Source organism: Dipodomys spectabilis, unplaced genomic scaffold (genome assembly GCF_019054845.1).
Source record: "Dipodomys spectabilis isolate Male_0828 unplaced genomic scaffold, ASM1905484v1 ptg000264l, whole genome shotgun sequence".
Classification (NCBI taxonomy): Eukaryota; Metazoa; Chordata; class Mammalia; order Rodentia; family Heteromyidae; genus Dipodomys; species Dipodomys spectabilis.
The window spans coordinates 2,234,049-2,246,119 of NW_024870941.1; positions in this window are offsets into that span (position 1 = coordinate 2,234,049).

Genomic DNA, 12,071 nt, shown 5'->3' on the forward strand with positions numbered 1-12,071 from the left:
TACATTGGACCAATATTGTGGCTTTTATTGAAAGATGTTCTATGATTCAGATTTATGAAATTCCTTATTTCTACTATAAAGTTGTAGATATAGATATTACCATTAATTATCACTGCACATTTCTGCTTAGTTAATTACACTTTTCTGAACATTTCACTGTTTGATCATGAGGACCTAGCATTATTTTCTTGTAGTACTGCTAGAAATACAAGTACCATTTTAATGTCTCTTCTCCACAGTGCAATAACATACACTGTACCTTTATAGAGCTTGTTTCCATGAAGGTTACACTCATTTCTACTTCATGTTCCAACTGTGCTCTCTTCTATCTTACCTAAACCTAACTTAATCCTCTCATGCCTTATAAGAAAATCATCAGCTCTTATGTTTTCATAAATAAAAAATGTCATAGGTAAAAGCCTTTTATAAGTGTGTTAATACAGTTTTGTAGGTGTTCATCAAATGTTTGATTATTATTAGGTGAATGTACTGCTGTTAATTATGCTATTAAATGTTTCTTTTGAGAGGGCTATTGATCTGGGATGAAGATTCCTTTCTGCTAAAAATCAGTTCTCCTGTTTCTGTACACTTCCAATTAAATGGAATATTTCAATGAATCCCACTGAGATTTGGACCCAGTTTTTGGATGCTAATTTCTAGAATGGTCATGAATAATTTTTCACAAAAATTGTTGTTATTAAAGAAACAATTCTAAATTCTAACATTTTGGCAGAACGTTAAACTACCCTCTTCATATTGAATCAAAAATGTGAGTAATAAAAATTTTAGAGTCAATTTTGAGAATGGGTTCATTAACCATGATATCCTTCTCATATTTAATTGGTTAGAATACAAATCGTACCAAATTATCCATGACTCTTTCAAATATATGCTTGTCTTTGGCAAGATGTAACCTGGGTCATATCTCTTTGTTTATGAATTCAGATTGACTAATTCAAGCCATTTTGGAGAATTAGATTTGCTATGATGTAGCATTCATTAGTAGAGTCTGTCTGTAATATTAGCCTCTCATCCCTGTTGAAATATCATATCTGATACCTCGGAAATCTCCCTACTGAGAAACTTTTTTCATTTTGTCATTTCGCCCTCATCAGATTCAGTTTTTGCTTGCTTATATATCAGTTCAACAGATGTTTTTGTGTAGGGTATGCAAGGTATTGTGCTGAGAACACTGTTCATAAATGCACTACCTTCACTATTAGGGTATACAGTATACACATGTATTTCGTATTATTTCATCTTCACAACAACCTTGTGAAGTAGGTGATATGTCATTTTAGAATTCAAAAAATAGGGGGCTGGGAAGGTGGCTCAGGGGTAGCGTGCTTGCCTTACATACATGAGGCCCTGGGTTCGATTCCTCAGCACCACATAAGCAGAAAAGGCCCGAAGTGGTGCTTTGGCTCAAGTGGTAGAGCGCTAGCCTTGAGCTGAAGAGCTGAGGGACAGCGCCCAGGCCCAGAGTTCAAGCTCCATGACTGACAAAAAAAAAAGAATTCAAAAAATAATGCTTAAAGAAGAAAAGTGGCTGTGGATCAGCAGTGGTTACACATATCTCCCCCACAGAAAAACCCCAAACCTGAGAAGTAATTTGCCCATGCTGAGAACATTTTTAATGTAGAAAAGTTAGAGGAGAGTCTTTTCCTTTATGATATAAAGGAAGCCTTTCTCAATCAATGGATCATTTCAGTATATTGATAAGAGGATAATACTGAGAAAAGTATGAGCACTATTTGGGGAGGGAAGATGGAGAAATTAATGATTATCTCATATAATCAAGTAGGGAATCTTGGAAGAGGTGACTGTGGATGCTGAAAAGATATGTGGACTTGGATAGATGAAGAAGAAAGAAAGGAAGAGGGTTGATGAATGAAGATGGAGAGGGTGGATCTGAGCTTCTAGAAGGGTGAGGGAGATAGTGTCATTCCTATCATTGGTGTCAGTCCTACAGGGACTATAACCTTGGCTGCTACTTTCTCTACTATTACAAGACACAATGAACTGAGAGCCAGGAACTGTCCCAGATTCAACTGAAGGCTCACTCGATACCATGAAGTAAGCACAGTTCCTGAAAATCTTGTGTGTACACCCGTCCAAGGGCCTCTTCATTTCTTGTGAACACTGTATACAGGCATGAAAATTTCCAGATCAAATGGCATTCATTTGTTCCAGCACCTTTCTGTTCTGGCAGTAGGCCTTTTTTCATTCTGGTTTGTGAATTCAACTAATTCTAGCCCAAGTAGACTTGATTTAGATAACAGAATCAAAGCTTGGAGTGGATGGTTTATTCCTGTCATTCTAGTTACTTAGGAGGCTGAGTTCTGAGGATTGCAGTTGAAAGTCAACCTGGACAGAAGAGTCTGTGTTGACACCATTATCTGCAATTAACCAGTAAAGAGCCAGAAGTGAAACTGTGATTTAAGTCGTAAAGTGCCATTCCTGAGTGATAAAGGTAAGGGACAGCACTCAGGTCTTGAGTTCAAGTCCTAGAACATGTATAAACACTCAAGAAAGTAAATCTTAAACAAAGAATGAAAAAATCAATCAGTTTGGACAGGCACTAAACAAACCAATGAAAACTCAAGAGACTGAAAATCCTCTGGTCCCATCTATAGTCCAGGATAAAGTAAGAATTAGATCCTTTGGCCTAGAACCAATGGGATCAATCAACATCACTAATGTCTAAAGACCCTCCTTTGCTCTCCTTTCATTTAATTTTATTGTCAAGGTGATGTACAGAGTGCTTACAGTTACATATGTAAGGTAATTAGTACATTTCTTGTCAAACATTGTTACCTCCTCTCTCGTTTTTCTCCCACTTTCCCTCGGCAGCCCCTCCAACCCAACCCCAAGTTCATTTCCAACATAGTATCTTGTGGCCATAGTTCTTCTTAATGATAACTTTGGGATGAAAAAGCCAAACTACTTCAGTTCTCGAAGTAAAGAAGAAGCATAGAGTGGAAACTGTAGCTCTAAGCATAGGACTCACCAACCTGGTATTCTCTACAAAAGCTAATTCTGCTTCTACAGAGAGGAGAAGGGGAGCTAAATGGAGCTTAGAAGTGTCCTAATTAACCCAAAAAACTTCTCTGAGAAATTTTTTTCTAAGAGAAAAAAATTGTATTTTGTCTATGGTTCTGTTTTCTTCTCTTTATGGGTTAGTCACATGTACATCCATGTTAGGGTGAGTGGAAGGCACAGAATTCAAGGGAAAAGGGTGAACAAATGCAGCCATGGAGCTCACTGGACACTGTGATGGACATGAGCCATCCAACTCCTGGGAGGAGACAGGAGGGAGGGACTGGAAAAGGGGGAGGGAAAGAAGACGCTGTATGTACTGAAGGAAATGTACTGATTTTCTGACTCATGTCATTGTAATCCCACTGCACATCACCTTTATAACATCAATAAAGTAAATTCAAACCTCCATTTCCCCCAGAATCGCCTAATGGGGATCATTTAAATAGGATGCAAAGATCAATGCAAAAATTATTGTTTATATATAAATACATATAGTTCTAATTGGAATTTGTCAATGCAAATTAAAAAAGATATGGAAGTTGTCATTTCAAACAGCCTTCTAATAAAGGATTTTCAAAGGTGTTGACAGAAAACAAATTTTTTTATTGTAAAGATACTGTTCAAAGGGGTTACAGTTACATGAGTCAGGTAATGAGTACATTTCCTATCAAGCATTGTTACCCCCTTCTTTGTTTTTGACAAAAAAAAAAATCTTTTTTAGAGAAAGTTGATGTATCCAACTTCCTAAATCATCTCTCCCTGCTTCAGGAGGGGCGAGATGGGACAAATGTAAGGAAACTGTAATATCTTGGAGAAAGGTGTGGTCCCACATACTCTCACCTCCATATTGCAGGTGAGGTACACGAAGTAACCACTGTTTGAAATCAGTGCAGGCAGAAAAGTTTATGAGACTCTTATCTCCAATTAACCATCAAAAAGTCAGATATGAAAGTATGATTCAAGAGGTAGAACATTGGTCCTGAGTGAAAAAGCTAGGTCACAGAGCACAGGCCCTGAGTTCAAGCTCCAATACCAACACACACACACACACACGAGCAAATTAGAACTATATTTCAGTATACTATCAACTGATGTCTGGACATGTCTCAGAAAGACACAGCCTATGTACCATTGGATGCAATGTGAAGCAAAATAGCAGGTCATCAGGACAGGCTTGCCCTGAGGGGAGAAGGAAATGGTTTCATAGATAGACCCATGATCTCTCAGAAAAATATGAATAATGATGTTTAGTACAGCAATAGCAATTGTTATCATGAATATTGTTATGAATAATAATGTTATGAATAATAAATATTGTAAATCATTATAATGAATTATGACACAGCAAGCATCAATGCGGTCATTATACAACTCTCTCTATGGCCACTTTGGACTAATTTATTCTGTAATTTGCTGGGAAAATTCTACTTGCCCTATCCAAATGGACATGGAAACTGGTGGAAAGGAGGAATATACTCTCTCCAGATCTCAATAGAGCTCTTCAACAGAAACGCTGGAAATGTGTGTTAGGAACCAAGTACTTAGCAGTTAATAAAAACAAACGTTGTTGATTAACCCATCTGAACAGCACAGTGACAAGTCCAGATGCTCCAGAGGGAGAGTGACCAGTTCCCAGAGAGTCCTGCCATAATGGCTAATGCATTCAACATCCAATTTTGATGTTGTGGACATACAACCAGTATTTTCTTACTTTTTAATAATGGAGAAATACCAAAAGCTTTCGGAAAACTCTTGAGGATTCACCCTGCAAAAAAAAAAAAAATGCTACAGCTGACAGGGAGCCACAAGAAAAAAACATAAGAAGAATTATGAAAGAAATCCAATTGAGAGTATCATGTCAGTGGCTTGTGAGCTTTTGCAAGTTGCTGAACTTTTCCTAAACTTCCATTGCATCATGTGTGAAGATGCTTGTAGGAAAATCATCATTTCGGTGGCCCATTGCAGAAATGACTGCTTTTCCATCCTTCCCAGAGTTTGGGCATTTTTTACAATGTGGTTTCACAGCACTTCCTCATGGGAAGTGGAACTACTCTCCATGTTTGGCTGAAAGCAGGTCCTATCCCTTGCTTTAGACAATAGAATGCAAAGAAAAATATTTGGTGCTAGTTCTCATACCAAATCTCAGGAGCATTTACATCATTCTGCTTATGCACTTGAGCCCCTGCTGTGGAGATGGGATCACACAGGGACTCCCATGCCAATAACAGGAGTCATGGGCTCAGTCACCTTTGCCAGTCCACCAGCTGACAGCTCCCTATCCTTCCTGCAGGAACTTAGATGGGGCCATCTGTGTTGATTATCTATTGCTGCAAATAAACAACCCAAAGCTTCAGTGACAATGTAAAGTTCAATTACATCTTATGAATCTGTGCATTAATCAGGCTCAGTGGGGAAACTTCTGTTCTGCATAAGGTTGACTGCTATTGCAGTATGGGAGTTTTGCTGGATTGGAAGATCGTAAGTGGATAATTCACCTGTGGGAACTCTTGCGCCTCTTTAGAGAAGTCTGGAATGCTGGGAAAGCTCAGCCTCCTCTACCTGCTCCTCCCTTCTACTTCTTTCCTCCCACTCCTCCCCATGTTGTCTCAAGACCTCTCTAGATTCTTTCTTCTGTAGCTTGATATCACATTTCTATGGTAACAACAGACCTTCTTATATACATGGAAACTAGGAGCTTTCTAAAGGGCAAAAGTAAAAGCTTTCAAAAAATCTCAAATTCCACCAACAAACTATAGTGAGGTTTACTAGCACTATTAATGATGATGATGATGATAGCAATAATAATGGTAATAATAATAATAATAATAGAGTACCTGTGTGATATATCTGAATTTATAGAGGAAATAAAAATACCATAGTTCTTGCCAATTAGAAGCTTTTAATTAATAGCGAAAATAATTATTAACAAAATTCAAAGGATCAAGAGTAGTTCGTGGGTACTGCAAAGTTTAAAATAGCATTCTAGGTCATAAAAAAGAGAAAAATGATCCAGGTTTGGAGGTCTGAGAAGCTATAAATTTCACTTAGTGGGATGAGTGATTCACCAGGATACAATGGTAGACACAATTTATTTTGGGGGGTCCGGTCGTGGGGCCTGAACTCTGGGCCTGGGCACTGTCCCTCAGCTCTTCAGCTCAAGGCTAGTGCTCTACTACTTGAGCCACAGCGCCACTTCTGGCTCTTTTCTTTTGCTTATGGGGTGCTGAGGAATTGAACCCAGGGCCTCAGGCATGCAAGGCAAGCACTCTACCACTGAGCCACCTTCCCGGCCCCAGACACAAATATTTTTATAAGAAAAAATCTAAAATATTGTGCAATAAATAATAAATGTGTGAAGGCCCAGGAGGGAAAAAAGTTTGTATATTTGGAATTTTTTTACTTGAGAATTTTTTATTGTGAAAATACCATATAGAGGGGCTACAATTACATGGGCAAGGTAATGAGTGCATTTCTTATCAAGCACTGTTGCCTCCTCCTTTGTTTCCCCTTAACATCCCTTCCCATCTCCCCCCTACCCCCCTCCCCCGCGCCAAAGTTGTAAAGTTCATTTTCTACATAACATCTTGTACATCTCATTGTTGCAATGGGTCTACCTGTATCCCTATTTAAACAATTTGTCTTTTCCTTTCCCCTTCACAAATTATATCAACATCAAATACAGTGAAAACAGGGGTTATACCATGGGGGAGGGACATACAAAGCAACAAAGAAATATCTTATAAATATGTTAGACACAATAGCAAGAAAGAAAAAACATTTGAGTCCTTAACTTGGGGTTCATTTCGCTTAACATCAACTTATCTGAACATTTCTGCTTGTCTCAGACATTTACTAGTTATTGCAAATAAGGGAAATCATGGGACCTATGTTTCTTTGGGCCTGGCTTACTTCACTTCATATTTTTTCCAAGTCTTTCCATTTCCTAACAAATGGGGCAATGTCATTCTTTCTGATAGAATTCCATTGTGTATATATGCCACATTTTCTTGATCCATTCATCTACTAAGGGGCATCGGGGTTGGTTCTGTATCTAGGGTCTCATATCTAAAATATACCTGGAACTCAAAAAATTAAATCTCCCAACAACAAATCCTCAAAGAAACAAACTGTCCCATAAATAAGTGGGCTAAAGACTTACAGAGAAGCTTCTCTGAAGAGGAAAGAAGAATGGTCAATAGACACATGAAGAAATGCTCAACCTCCCTAGTTATAAAAGAAATGTGAATCAAAACAACACTGTGATACCACCTCACCCCAGTTAGAATGGCTATAATCAAGAGCTCTAATAACAACAGATGCTAGAGGGGATGTGGACAGAAGGGAACCTTACTGCATTGATAACTACTCTTATTTAAAACAAACAAAAGCTAGTGAAATAATATTCTTGCAAGTTATATAAAAATACCTAGCAGAAATGTTGGCTTAATAGTTGATAAAACATTGAAGTGGCCCTGTGGCTCAAAGTGGTAGAGACTAGGATTGAGCAAATTTGCTCAGGGACAGTACCAGGCCTTGAGTTCAAGCCCCATGTCTGCCAAAAAATAGTTGCTAAAAAATTAATGTTTTCCCCTAAAACAAAGAGAATGTTTATACAACATCTTTCCAATGACACTCCAAGTGTCTCAAACATGACTTTATTTTTCACCTATAAAGTCATAATATCCCAAGTTTAGGAGATTTTACTATGAATTTTTTTTATCCCTAACTAAATAGAATCAATTTAAATGGCCTAGTCTGAAGACTTCTTCTCAAGATAGTCTACAATCCCTTGAGTGGTTCTACAACTTTCAGATTCAGCCTCTCAATTCTCTGCTTGAGCCCCTTCCATGGTAGCCCATCTCAGAGCTGCCTTGAGTGTACCGCTGTGTGAACTTGCAGGTCTTCTTAGGAAAACAGGAAACTTTGAGCTCTCTCATGTGGTGAAGGAGCTCACACCTGTTCCCTACACAAGGCCATTGCTGAACTCTTGAAGTCGTGAGCTTCCATATTCAACCACCTGTGTCCTGAGCGCCATCAGCTTTTATTGATGCTCGACCCTTACTGTTGCAAAGGAGGCCTGTATTATGTTATTGACCCACTGCGGGGAAACTCTGACAGCAATAACAGATGAATTCTATTAAATAGACGCCAGAGGACCATGAGTTCACTTGTCCCCTAGCTCAGCAAACAAACTCTAAAACTTCTTTTGCAGTGAGTTATTAGAAAACTTTGTATATGTATATTCATTTTCCCATGACTACATGTTGTGCTGCTAATCAATACTGGCTCATTGAAAGAATGAATGAATAAATAAATCAAGCAAAATTATGTCCATACATAGTGGATGCTTGGTGTTTACTAAGCTACCAGTAGTAAGGCTCAATAATCTTTAAGGTCAGTTTTCATAGGAAGAGTTTGTGAAATAAAACATTTGTTCTTAGGTAACCTTATAATAAAGTGCAGGATTTCTGAGCCCAGCACCATGGATCATTTTCTCTGTTGGAAGAGTTGTCAAGCGCACCACAGGATTTTAGTTCTACCCACTCTCTTCAAGTTGTGACAACCAAAATTCCCTTCAGACATTGACAACCACTCTCTGAAATTAGGAGTTGGAAAGACTTAAAATCAAACTGTGCCTCATGATTAGAAAAGACATCTAGTTGTTATAAAGATTAAGTAAGTTGTTATAATGGTTCAATAAATTCTATGGAATATGATATTTTGTTAATACATACTAGAATCCTTAACTTATAATTAATATCTAGAAAACAAAAAGATGATAGAAAATTTAAACTATGTAGGAAATAACATGCTGTCTGTCATCATGTTCGTGCTCAGAAACCCAACATTAAATTTTTATTTTCAGCATATATTCATAAATAGTTGTTAAATTGAAAAAAATGTAAGGTTTATAACATAGTTGGACATCCTTCCATATATATTCTATCAAGAATATTAAGAATATACACTCTAGGAAGTGGCGCTGTAGCTCAAGTGGTAGAGCGCTCGCCTTGAGCTGAAGAGCTGAGGGACAGCGCCCAGGCCCAGAGTTCAAGTCCCATGACCTACAAAAAAAAAAAAAAAGAATATACACTCTATTATATATAGCACACATAGAGAACATATATATAGTTTTAAGAATATGCATATAAAATCGATATGTATATATTATAGATAGATAGAATCAATGTTCATCAAATAGACCAATTTATGATTTTATTTTGATGAGTTCTTATCTGGTTTTGGGATGAGTGTAATAATGGCTTCATAGAATGAGTTTGGTAGTGATCTTTCCCCTTCTATTTCATCAAAGAGCCTGAGCATTGGAGTGAGTTCTCCTGTGAAGGACTTACAGAATTCGGATTGGAGGTGTTTTAGTTCCATTTCAGTTTCATTGCTTATTATGGGTCTTTCTAATTGGTTTAAACCTTTCTTGGCTTGGTTTAGGTATATTTATGTTCTCTGGGCATGAATCCATTTCTGTCAGGTTCTCCAAGTTGTTCACATAAAGGTTTACAAAGTATTCCTTTATTCCTAAATTTTGCTTGTTTCTGTTAAATGTTCCCATTCTCATCTCTAAGGACCTGTCAATTTTGTTACTTTTTCCAGAGAACTAACTCTTTGTTTTGTTGATTCTTTGTATGTTTTTTAGTCTCTAATTTGTTTATTTCGGATCAAATTTTTATTATTTCTTTCTTCCTATTGGATTAGATTTGGCTTGTTCCTTTTGTTAAGAGTCTGGAGTGCAGCATTAGAGTCTTGATTTGAAATTTCTTTAATTTGTTGATTAGGCATTCAAAGCTATACATTGTCCTCTGAGTAATGCCTTTGCTGTGTCCCATAGGAGCTGGTACTTTGTGTGTTTATTTATATTGAATTCTGAAGGTCTTGTCTTTCCTCTGATGTCTCAGCTGGTACCAACTTTCATGAGTCTCAGTTTTATCATCTATAAATTGGGAAATAATAATAATAATAATATCTATCATAAGGTTTATTGAGATTATATACAGTGGTTCAAAATTATATTATAAAACCAGTAAATGTGTGGCAAATGCCCTATCATATCGGTCTGGGTGCACTTTTTAGGTGCTCAGTCATTCCTATTCTTTTTTTTTGGGGGGGGGGTCTGGTCGTGGGCCTGAACTCTGGGCGTGGGCGCTGTCCCTCAGCTCTTCAGCTCAAGGCTAGTGCTCTACCACTTGAGCCACATGCCACTTCCAGCTTTTTTCTGCTTATGTGGTGCCGAGGAATCGAACCCAGGGCCTCAGGCATGCAAGGCAAGCGCTCTACCACTGAGCCACCTTCCCAGCCCCTCTTTTTTTTTCACAATAGAAATGCAGCTTTATTAAGGAAATGAGAATGAAGCAAGTTGAAACTGGATTGGAAAACGGTCTGAAATTTTCCTTTAATATTCTCCAAAGTTTGAGGCTCCTATTCGCATGGTCTCATCCTTCAGATATTTTTTGTGATTGAGGAAAGGGCAATTTGCTTAGGATGCTTTAACATATTTTTCAGGTCATGCGGCTTGAACTCTAGGTCTGGGTGCTGTCCCTTAGGTCTTCAGTTCAAGACAAACACTCTAGTACTTGAGCCACAGAGCTACTTACGGTTCCTTGTGTGGGCTGCCTTTGAACCAAGATCCTCAGGCTGAGTAGCTAGGATTATAGGTGTGAGCTATTGACGCCCAGCTTCAACAATCGAGCCTGGAGGAAGATTTTACATCCTTGCTTCCAATCTTCTCTTTTTGCTCTCACTTATCTTCCTATGCCAGTACCATATTGTTTTGAGTGCTCTGTAATCAAAACAATACTGGCTTTGTACTATGCCAGCAAATTGAGTAGTATGATTCCTTTAGCATCCTCTTCTCATTCGAGATTACTTTGACCATTTAGGGTCTTTGGTGGCTCCTTAGAAATTTTAAGGCTGTTATCTTTATTACTGGGAAAGAAAGTTATTGGAGTTTTAAGGGATAGTGTTTTTTTGGCAATTGGTCTACATTTTATTTATTTTGAATTTTAGACTTCAAAAGTGGATTTTGTTATATATAATTTTTACTTTACTATTGTTATTATTTTTTTTCTGGCATTGGTCCTTGAACTCAGCACATCATACTCTTGCTTGGCTTTTGGTTCATTGATGACGTTCTGGCATTTGAGCTGCATCTCCACTTCCAGTTTTGTTTTGTTTTGTTTGTTTTGTTTTTGGGGTTTGTTTTTTTTTTGTCATTTGTGGGGCTTGAACTCTGGGCCTGAGCGCTGTCCCTAAGCTTTTCAGCTCAAGGTGAACCCTCTACCACTTGAGCCACAGCACCACTTCCTGTTTTCTTAGTGGTTTATTGGAAATAAGAGTCTCACAGATTTTCCTGCCTAGGCTTGCTTGGAACCTTGATCCTCAGATCTCAGCTTCCTGAGTAGCTAGGATTACAGGCATGAGCCACCAGCACCTGGCTACACTTCCAGTTTTTTACTGGTAAATTGGACAGAGGAATCTTTTGGATTTGTCTAATAAGACCAGTACTGAACCAAAATTCTCAGATTTCAACCTTTGGAGTAGCTATGACTATAGGCATGAGCCACTGTGCCCAGTTTCATTATATAGCATACTTCTATCATATTCACCCTCACCACTTTTATTTTATTTAATCTGTACATTGCATTTGGCATTACAAGCACATAAAAATATTATCATATGTGAGGATAGGTCTGTATGATGTGGTGTCTATAGTTAATAACAAGCCTGTGTCTTTGAGTATTGCTAAGACAGATTTAAAGTGTTCTTATCAAAAGAATGTGTATGTGAAATAGCATAATTGATGTGTCAATTAAAAATTGATCATAATAAAATGGCTATAAAGGCAGGTAATCTATAAATACTGGTATTAATAGTATCCTTATCTAAAGACTTTAAACATTTGTTAAATATTCATTATTCCCTGAATTCTGCTTCTAAGTGCATTTGAAAATTGGAACTCACTCAAGAAAGAATTCTACCCCATGAGTCTCATTTATGAACACTTGGCCTCAGATAAT